Raw genomic sequence first — 9,581 nt, 5'->3', positions numbered from 1 at the left:
CACTGGGTAACACGCTGGCCCCTTTGCCAAAGGATGGAAGGGACCGACGTGTCCTGCAATTGGAATGACAAGTTGGCGACAAGTGCGCCCAGTCCCCCGGGGTGCCTCGACCGCCACCCACCTGCCTGGCTGCTGGGTTGTCTTCCCCCGTGGCTCCCACGGCACCTCCCCGCTGTCTCACCACCAGTGCCCCGGGGGGGCGGGGGGGGGGGGTCCGGGCCGTGCCCGGATGCCTCTTCCCTCCTCCACCTCCCGGGCACGGCGGTCGGACTCTGCGCTCGCATCGGCGCCCAAGACCGGCGTGCCCCTGGGGTCCGCTCTCCGTCCCCGGGGAGAGACGCAGCCAGCCAGGTCGTGGCGCTCCCGCCCCGCGTGGGGCAGGGAAGCCGCCCGAGAGGTCGCAGGCCCGAGGGGGGCTCGGCCAGGTGACGGGACTCGGGGCTGCGCGTGGCTCACCTGAACCACGCGCCCAGCACCGCCACAGCGGGCACCTCAGGAGGGAGGACAGGATGGCTCGTCAGCCTGGCCAGCTAGGAGCGCCACCGGAGGGGGCGGTGGGGGTCCGAGCACACTCGGGGGGCAGGGGCGCCTGCGCACACTGGTGGTCGCGGCCGGGGACAGAGGCCGCCCCGGCCACTCGCGTCTCGGGCTGTGGAAGCGAAGGTGACAGGCGAGCGCGTGCGCGGGCGGGAGGGGGGGGGGGGCGAGGGGAGAGGCGATGCCAAGGGCCTCCGGTGGGCCAGCCAGGCCAAAAGGCTCGGACCCGCCGAGGTGGCAGGGCGAGGCTGGGGCTGCCCGTCGGGGCGTGGCAGGTGGCCTTGTGTGCACCCCTCCATCGTGGCGGCGGCGCCCGCGACGAGCTAGCCAGCTCTGGCCTGGCGTGCTGGCGTGGGCTAAAAGGGGGTGGTGCGGGTGCACTGGGGACGGGACGGTGGGTGGCTCGGCTCGGCCGGCCGGGAGGGGAGGCCCCGGAGGGCCAGAGGAAGAAGAAAGGCTTCCCTGACCGGGAATCGAACCCGGGCCGCGGCGGTGAGAGCGCCGAATCCTAACCACTAGACCACCAGGGAGCGACAGGCTGCGCGCCTGGCCTGCGCCCCCTGGACCCAGCGCCTCCATTCCACCCACGCGGCTCCGCTTGGGCCCCGAGGCCCCTGCCTCTGCACGTCCAGCCGCCCGCGGGCCCCACGCAGTCCACCCGGCCCGCTGGCGGCACCCGCAAAACGCTGCGCGCCGGCCGCCCTCGCACCCGCACGCCGCCTGGGGCCACGTGCCCAGCGCCCAGCGCCCAGCGCCCAGTGGGCCGGCACGCCGTCCCCCACTGCCAGCGCCCGGCGGGCCTGGCCAGGAGGGCCCCGGAGCGGCGCAAAAGGTCGGGCGGCTGCGTTGGCCGGGAATCGAACCCGGGTCAACTGCTTGGAAGGCAGCTATGCTCACCACTATACCACCAACGCTGCACGGCCCGGGCCGGCCCGACGCGGCCGGCCCAGGGTGCGCTCCGTCGCCTTCTCGCCTTGGCGCTCTCTCGCCGCTGCCGCCGCCGCCGCCGCCCGGCGCAGCCCTGCCCCGACGTCCCGCCCGGCCGCAGCTCTGCCCGGCCACCACGGGCTCCGGCCACCACGGGCTCCGGCCGCCCGGCGCCCCAGCCTCGCTCCTCCGACTCAGCTGCGCCGGCCGGTCGCCGGGCACGCCCGCCCGCCCGGCACGCCCACCTGCCCGCCCTTCGCCCCGCGCCCGGCGCCCGGCTCCCGGCGCCCACCGCCGCCCGCCTCTGGAGGGCGCTCTGGCCGCCTGGCCGCTCTCGGGCCCTCGGAGGCCGGCTGGGGAGCCCCGCCACGTCCCCGGCCCGGCGTCTTCCGCGTCCTCCGCGGCCCGCAGCTAGCGGCCCGGCCCGGCCCGGCCCAGCCCGGCGCCGGAAGGAGCAGAGGGGGCGGGCGCCAGGCCACACCACCTCCCGCATCCAGACGGGACCGGACCCATCTGCCTCCCACCCGAGCGACACCCACGGCGGCTGCGCGGCTGGGCGGCACGTCGCCGAGGAGCTCGCTGTGGCTGCCGCGGGGACCACACGAGGCCCCGGCTGCGCGGCGGCGACCCAGCGTCCGGCCTCGAGCCACGCAAAGCGCTGGGGCCGGTGGACGGTGGGCAGGCCGGGCACGCGCCGCCGGCCGGACGACGGACGGCCGAGAAGAAGCGCCCCTGCCCCTCGGGAGCAAGAGGTGGGACCCAGAGCTGCGCAGGCCACCAAAAAGGGCGTCTTGCCTCCCCGTCGGGGAATCGAACCCCGGTCTCCCGCGTGACAGGCGGGGATACTCACCACTATACTAACGAGGACGGCGGCGGCCGGCCACCCGGGCGCCCGACCCCTCTCCGGCTGCCTCCCCACGCCTGCCCCTGCCTGCCCTCGACGCCCTGCCCCGCACAGGCGCTCGGCACGGGCCACGCCCCACCCGACCCCAGCCCCGCTTCGGCCCCCTCTCCCGCACGGCAGCCCCCGGCCCCGACTCGGAGTCCGCCCGGACCCGGGGCCCACACACGGACCCGGACGGCGCTCAGTAGTCCCAACGAGCGCTGCCTCTCTCTCGTCTGCCAGGCGGGCATCGCGCCGGGAGAAAAGGCCCCAGACGGCAAGCGGGGCTGCGAGGGCGAAGAAGGCGGGGTGGGGAGCAGGGCAAGGGGCGCCGACGCTGGACGGGGCCTGCAGGGAGCTGGGGGTGCGGGTGCGACAGCGACGGGAGCCGCGCTGGCGGCGGCGGCGGCGGCGGCGGCGGCGGCGGCGGGGAGGCGGCTGGCCGTGCTCCTCCGGGGCCGCCGCGCGTGTCTCGCCCCTTGCGCACCCACACAGCCGCCAGCCGGGCGCCATGACGGCCAAGGACACCAGCGTTAGCGCCGCGTCCCAGCCAGGCCAGCGGCGACGCGCCCACACCCGCCGTCAGGATGGCCGAGCGGTCTAAGGCGCTGCGTTCAGGTCGCAGTCTCCCCTGGAGGCGTGGGTTCGAATCCCACTCCTGACACGCCCACCTTTTGGCCCACCCCACACAGCAGCCACGCCACCCGGGCCTGGACCACACCCTCTCGCGCGGCCGCGGCCCGCCTCGCACCCGAGCACACGCTGCCCGGGACCAGACCGAGCTCCAGCCCCTCCACCCTCGCCGCCTCGGGCTCTGAGCGCGCGCGCGCACTCCCCGGCGACTCGAGCGCCTTTCCCACACCCGCAGGCTTCGCTGACTTCGCACCTGCTGCTTTCTGGAGGCTCTTTGGTCCTCCTTCTCGTCTATTCCCGCCTCTGCCCTCCTCACCCCGGCACTCGCGAACCAGCCCAGGCTGCAAAGCTCCCCGCGCTTCCCGCTCCCACTTGTGGCCGCTGGACAGCGCCTGGCTCTTCCAGCCAGCCGTCCGCTTCCGCCGCCACCGGGAACACGCACCCACCCCACCGTCACCCCGTGCTTTTCCCCCGGCCCTAGTCCATCCTCTCCACACCCTCCCGAGGCGGCCCACACGATTCTCCACCTAGGGGCCCTCCCCTGGCCACACCTACCTGCCTGCCTGTCTGCCCCCCGGGAGCCATACAGCCCAGCCGTCTGCTGGCCAGCCGGCGGCGCGGACCCCTCCCTTCTGTGGGCCTGGCTCACGAGTCCGAGCCGGGAAGGTGGCTGCAGGGAGCAGTGAGCGGAAGCCCTAGACCCCCCAGGCCATCCAGCCGGGCGCCACTGCGCATCTCCTGGCTCGGGGAGGCCGCCGGCCGGCCACTCCGCCCCAGCGTTCCTCCCGGATCCAAGACCGCCCTCCTGCCTCCCAACCTGTCAAGGCACCGAGCCGGACCCCTAGGGAGAGGCGCCGGCCAGCGCGCTCAGGCCTTTGCTCTCTTGGCCCGAGACGCACTCAGCGGCGCAGGCGCCGCTACCTGGCCTCTAACTCCGACAGACGCCGGCGCGAGCGCAAACACACACCCACACCCACCCACCCACCCACCCACCCACCCACACACACACACACACAAAGACACACAGCCCACCCGGCCCCGGCCCCTGGCCCCACGGCTCCACACACGAGAGGTCCGTTCCCCACCCCGTCCGCCGGGACACACACTACGCGCGAGAAAACCATCCGCCAAACGGACTCTGGCTCGGGGCTGGGAGTAGCTGAAGGCGAGGTCCCTCGCCTGCCTGCACCTGCCACAGATGGCCCCGGCTCTTTGGGGTTCGGGCGCTGGCCGGGCTGGGTCCGGCTCCTGGCTGCCTCTGGGGACACGGGCAGGCTGTGGCGGCGGCCCTGGACGAGGGACAAAGCACGGGATGAGCCCAGTCCGCCTCCGTGCCTTCCTCTGCCCGGACGTCCGCGCCGCGCCCCAGGGGCTGGCTCTCCCCGTGCCTGGAGCCTGTCTTGCAGACCGCCCGCCTCCTGCTCCCACGGAGCCGACGCTCACGCTCACGCTCACGCTCACGCTCACTACTGGCGGGAACCGGCAACGGAGGCGGCCGGCGCCGCTGGGGAAGCCCTCTGTGGACCACGTCCGTGGGTGCATGGGTGGTTCAGTGGTAGAATTCTCGCCTGCCACGCGGGAGGCCCGGGTTCGATTCCCGGCCCATGCAACGCGCCATCCCCTTTTGGCCCCGCAGCGCCAACTGCGCGCTACGCTTCCTCTCTCCCACCTTCAGAGCACCTGGCCAAAGCCACCTCTGCTCCTCTCTGGGGGCCCGCCCACGCCCCATCCCGTCCCCGCCCCTGCCGCACATTCCCTTCCTCCTCCCTGGCTCGCTCGCCCTGGGGACAAAACTCCGCCCGCCCGGGAGCCAAGGGCCCATCCGTGCCCGCCCACACACCTGCCTTGCCCTTCTTCTCTTTAACGACGCTCGCCTCGCTCCAGTCTCCCGATTCACCGCGAGGAACGCATCCACGCACCAACTCGCGCTGCCACCCACACGCTCCTCCCCTTCCCTCGGCACCGCCTCGCACCGCCGCCCCTCCCGCCAGCCCCCCCCCCACCCGACACACACACACACACACACACACACACACACACACACACACGCTGTGGCTCACTCTACCCACACTCCAGAAATCCTCCCCTTTGGCACAACCGGCAGAAACCAAGCTGCCACGCCTAGGTGCGCTATACATCCCATCGTCCGGGAGGGTCGCTCACAGACTCCAGGTGGCACCGGCACCCGCACCCGCAAGACCCCGGCGTGCCCAACGTCATGGCCACGCAGGCCCTTGATTCTCTGCGTCCCGCTTCGCCGCCGCGCTACCGTGCCAACGCGGCTTCCTCTTCCACCGCTAGAGCCACCCACGGCACCAAAGTCCACCACCGTCCTCCATCCCTCTCCCACCCCGACCTCCACCCCTCCACCCCTCCACACACACCCACACGCACACACACACGCAAAAGCAAGGACTCCGAGGAAACTTCCCGTGGGCACGGGAAGCACCCGGAGACCCACGCCGCCGCGGCTCCTCCGCACCGCTGCAGGGGGCTTGTGCGGTTGAAGCGAGTGTGCCCCAGCAGGTGTGCGCGGCGCACCGGCTGACCGCTTGGCCTCGAGAGGGGACACCTCTGATCACAGAGCAAATCCCCGGCGGACAGGGGTGTCCAAGTTGGGGCGGGAAGGAGACTGAGGTGTGCGATGGACCTTGGGAGGCATCCACAGAAGAGGACGGATTCAGACAGGGGTGGACAGAGGGACGGACGGCGCCTATCATGGCGAGGCGCAGGGCGAGGCGGGATGGGAAACTGAAAAGTGCAACTGTGAAAAGTGTGCGTGAGTGGGAGGGGTGGTGGAGGACGCCGCTCATCGGGGGTGTGGGGTGGGGTGCGGAGGTGGCGAAAGGGACCACTGGGTAACACGCTGGCCCCTTTGCCAAAGGATGGAAGGGACCGACGTGTCCTGCAATTGGAATGACAAGTTGGCGACAAGTGCGCCCAGTCCCCCGGGGTGCCTCGACCGCCACCCACCTGCCTGGCTGCTGGGTTGTCTTCCCCCGTGGCTCCCACGGCACCTCCCCGCTGTCTCACCACCAGTGCCCCGGGGGGGCGGGGGGGGGGGGTCCGGGCCGTGCCCGGATGCCTCTTCCCTCCTCCACCTCCCGGGCACGGCGGTCGGACTCTGCGCTCGCATCGGCGCCCAAGACCGGCGTGCCCCTGGGGTCCGCTCTCCGTCCCCGGGGAGAGACGCAGCCAGCCAGGTCGTGGCGCTCCCGCCCCGCGTGGGGCAGGGAAGCCGCCCGAGAGGTCGCAGGCCCGAGGGGGGCTCGGCCAGGTGACGGGACTCGGGGCTGCGCGTGGCTCACCTGAACCACGCGCCCAGCACCGCCACAGCGGGCACCTCAGGAGGGAGGACAGGATGGCTCGTCAGCCTGGCCAGCTAGGAGCGCCACCGGAGGGGGCGGTGGGGGTCCGAGCACACTCGGGGGGCAGGGGCGCCTGCGCACACTGGTGGTCGCGGCCGGGGACAGAGGCCGCCCCGGCCACTCGCGTCTCGGGCTGTGGAAGCGAAGGTGACAGGCGAGCGCGTGCGCGGGCGGGAGGGGGGGGGGGCGAGGGGAGAGGCGATGCCAAGGGCCTCCGGTGGGCCAGCCAGGCCAAAAGGCTCGGACCCGCCGAGGTGGCAGGGCGAGGCTGGGGCTGCCCGTCGGGGCGTGGCAGGTGGCCTTGTGTGCACCCCTCCATCGTGGCGGCGGCGCCCGCGACGAGCTAGCCAGCTCTGGCCTGGCGTGCTGGCGTGGGCTAAAAGGGGGTGGTGCGGGTGCACTGGGGACGGGACGGTGGGTGGCTCGGCTCGGCTCGGCCGGCCGGGAGGGGAGGCCCCGGAGGGCCAGAGGAAGAAGAAAGGCTTCCCTGACCGGGAATCGAACCCGGGCCGCGGCGGTGAGAGCGCCGAATCCTAACCACTAGACCACCAGGGAGCGACAGGCTGCGCGCCTGGCCTGCGCCCCCTGGACCCAGCGCCTCCATTCCACCCACGCGGCTCCGCTTGGGCCCCGAGGCCCCTGCCTCTGCACGTCCAGCCGCCCGCGGGCCCCACGCAGTCCACCCGGCCCGCTGGCGGCACCCGCAAAACGCTGCGCGCCGGCCGCCCTCGCACCCGCACGCCGCCTGGGGCCACGTGCCCAGCGCCCAGCGCCCAGCGCCCAGTGGGCCGGCACGCCGTCCCCCACTGCCAGCGCCCGGCGGGCCTGGCCAGGAGGGCCCCGGAGCGGCGCAAAAGGTCGGGCGGCTGCGTTGGCCGGGAATCGAACCCGGGTCAACTGCTTGGAAGGCAGCTATGCTCACCACTATACCACCAACGCTGCACGGCCCGGGCCGGCCCGACGCGGCCGGCCCAGGGTGCGCTCCGTCGCCTTCTCGCCTTGGCGCTCTCTCGCCGCTGCCGCCGCCGCCGCCGCCCGGCGCAGCCCTGCCCCGACGTCCCGCCCGGCCGCAGCTCTGCCCGGCCACCACGGGCTCCGGCCACCACGGGCTCCGGCCGCCCGGCGCCCCAGCCTCGCTCCTCCGACTCAGCTGCGCCGGCCGGTCGCCGGGCACGCCCGCCCGCCCGGCACGCCCACCTGCCCGCCCTTCGCCCCGCGCCCGGCGCCCGGCTCCCGGCGCCCACCGCCGCCCGCCTCTGGAGGGCGCTCTGGCCGCCTGGCCGCTCTCGGGCCCTCGGAGGCCGGCTGGGGAGCCCCGCCACGTCCCCGGCCCGGCGTCTTCCGCGTCCTCCGCGGCCCGGCCCGGCCCGGCCCAGCCCGGCGCCGGAAGGAGCAGAGGGGGCGGGCGCCAGGCCACACCACCTCCCGCATCCAGACGGGACCGGACCCATCTGCCTCCCACCCGAGCGACACCCACGGCGGCTGCGCGGCTGGGCGGCACGTCGCCGAGGAGCTCGCTGTGGCTGCCGCGGGGACCACACGAGGCCCCGGCTGCGCGGCGGCGACCCAGCGTCCGGCCTCGAGCCACGCAAAGCGCTGGGGCCGGTGGACGGTGGGCAGGCCGGGCACGCGCCGCCGGCCGGACGACGGACGGCCGAGAAGAAGCGCCCCTGCCCCTCGGGAGCAAGAGGTGGGACCCAGAGCTGCGCAGGCCACCAAAAAGGGCGTCTTGCCTCCCCGTCGGGGAATCGAACCCCGGTCTCCCGCGTGACAGGCGGGGATACTCACCACTATACTAACGAGGACGGCGGCGGCCGGCCACCCGGGCGCCCGACCCCTCTCCGGCTGCCTCCCCACGCCTGCCCCTGCCTGCCCTCGACGCCCTGCCCCGCACAGGCGCTCGGCACGGGCCACGCCCCACCCGACCCCAGCCCCGCTTCGGCCCCCTCTCCCGCACGGCAGCCCCCGGCCCCGACTCGGAGTCCGCCCGGACCCGGGGCCCACACACGGACCCGGACGGCGCTCAGTAGTCCCAACGAGCGCTGCCTCTCTCTCGTCTGCCAGGCGGGCATCGCGCCGGGAGAAAAGGCCCCAGACGGCAAGCGGGGCTGCGAGGGCGAAGAAGGCGGGGTGGGGAGCAGGGCAAGGGGCGCCGACGCTGGACGGGGCCTGCAGGGAGCTGGGGGTGCGGGTGCGACAGCGACGGGAGCCGCGCTGGCGGCGGCGGCGGCGGCGGCGGCGGCGGCGGCGGCGGGGAGGCGGCTGGCCGTGCTCCTCCGGGGCCGCCGCGCGTGTCTCGCCCCTTGCGCACCCACACAGCCGCCAGCCGGGCGCCATGACGGCCAAGGACACCAGCGTTAGCGCCGCGTCCCAGCCAGGCCAGCGGCGACGCGCCCACACCCGCCGTCAGGATGGCCGAGCGGTCTAAGGCGCTGCGTTCAGGTCGCAGTCTCCCCTGGAGGCGTGGGTTCGAATCCCACTCCTGACACGCCCACCTTTTGGCCCACCCCACACAGCAGCCACGCCACCCGGGCCTGGACCACACCCTCTCGCGCGGCCGCGGCCCGCCTCGCACCCGAGCACACGCTGCCCGGGACCAGACCGAGCTCCAGCCCCTCCACCCTCGCCGCCTCGGGCTCTGAGCGCGCGCGCGCACTCCCCGGCGACTCGAGCGCCTTTCCCACACCCGCAGGCTTCGCTGACTTCGCACCTGCTGCTTTCTGGAGGCTCTTTGGTCCTCCTTCTCGTCTATTCCCGCCTCTGCCCTCCTCACCCCGGCACTCGCGAACCAGCCCAGGCTGCAAAGCTCCCCGCGCTTCCCGCTCCCACTTGTGGCCGCTGGACAGCGCCTGGCTCTTCCAGCCAGCCGTCCGCTTCCGCCGCCACCGGGAACACGCACCCACCCCACCGTCACCCCGTGCTTTTCCCCCGGCCCTAGTCCATCCTCTCCACACCCTCCCGAGGCGGCCCACACGATTCTCCACCTAGGGGCCCTCCCCTGGCCACACCTACCTGCCTGCCTGTCTGCCCCCCGGGAGCCATACAGCCCAGCCGTCTGCTGGCCAGCCGGCGGCGCGGACCCCTCCCTTCTGTGGGCCTGGCTCACGAGTCCGAGCCGGGAAGGTGGCTGCAGGGAGCAGTGAGCGGAAGCCCTAGACCCCCCAGGCCATCCAGCCGGGCGCCACTGCGCATCTCCTGGCTCGGGGAGGCCGCCGGCCGGCCACTCCGCCCCA

At 74.1% G+C, this 9,581-nt stretch overlaps 9 non-coding genes across 9 annotated transcripts; 3 read left to right on the top strand and 6 right to left on the bottom strand.

Moving 5' to 3' along the window:
• Window positions 1–995: 995 nt before the first annotated feature.
• Window positions 996–1,067, bottom strand: TRNAE-CUC (transfer RNA glutamic acid (anticodon CUC)). Its single transcript has one exon. It is a non-coding gene; the product is annotated as a tRNA-Glu (tRNA).
• A 312-nt stretch (window positions 1,068–1,379) lies between these two features.
• Window positions 1,380–1,451, bottom strand: TRNAG-UCC (transfer RNA glycine (anticodon UCC)). Its single transcript has one exon. It is a non-coding gene; the product is annotated as a tRNA-Gly (tRNA).
• An 808-nt stretch (window positions 1,452–2,259) lies between these two features.
• On the bottom strand, window positions 2,260–2,331 carry TRNAD-GUC (transfer RNA aspartic acid (anticodon GUC)). Its single transcript has one exon. It is a non-coding gene; the product is annotated as a tRNA-Asp (tRNA).
• A 597-nt stretch (window positions 2,332–2,928) lies between these two features.
• TRNAL-CAG (transfer RNA leucine (anticodon CAG)) lies at window positions 2,929–3,011 on the top strand. The gene has a single exon. It is a non-coding gene; the product is annotated as a tRNA-Leu (tRNA).
• Window positions 3,012–4,518: 1,507 nt separating this feature from the next.
• TRNAG-GCC (transfer RNA glycine (anticodon GCC)) lies at window positions 4,519–4,589 on the top strand. The gene has a single exon. It is a non-coding gene; the product is annotated as a tRNA-Gly (tRNA).
• A 2,242-nt stretch (window positions 4,590–6,831) lies between these two features.
• Window positions 6,832–6,903, bottom strand: TRNAE-CUC (transfer RNA glutamic acid (anticodon CUC)). Its single transcript has one exon. It is a non-coding gene; the product is annotated as a tRNA-Glu (tRNA).
• Window positions 6,904–7,215: 312 nt separating this feature from the next.
• On the bottom strand, window positions 7,216–7,287 carry TRNAG-UCC (transfer RNA glycine (anticodon UCC)). The gene has a single exon. It is a non-coding gene; the product is annotated as a tRNA-Gly (tRNA).
• A 794-nt stretch (window positions 7,288–8,081) lies between these two features.
• On the bottom strand, window positions 8,082–8,153 carry TRNAD-GUC (transfer RNA aspartic acid (anticodon GUC)). The gene has a single exon. It is a non-coding gene; the product is annotated as a tRNA-Asp (tRNA).
• Window positions 8,154–8,753: 600 nt separating this feature from the next.
• TRNAL-CAG (transfer RNA leucine (anticodon CAG)) lies at window positions 8,754–8,836 on the top strand. Its single transcript has one exon. It is a non-coding gene; the product is annotated as a tRNA-Leu (tRNA).
• The last annotated feature ends 745 nt before the right edge of the window (window positions 8,837–9,581 follow it).

Source organism: Acinonyx jubatus, unplaced genomic scaffold (genome assembly GCF_027475565.1).
Source record: "Acinonyx jubatus isolate Ajub_Pintada_27869175 unplaced genomic scaffold, VMU_Ajub_asm_v1.0 scaffold_56, whole genome shotgun sequence".
NCBI lineage: Eukaryota > Metazoa > Chordata > Mammalia > Carnivora > Felidae > Acinonyx > Acinonyx jubatus.
Note: the sequence above shows the minus strand (reverse complement) of the source record. Positions and strands in the feature narration are given on the sequence as shown.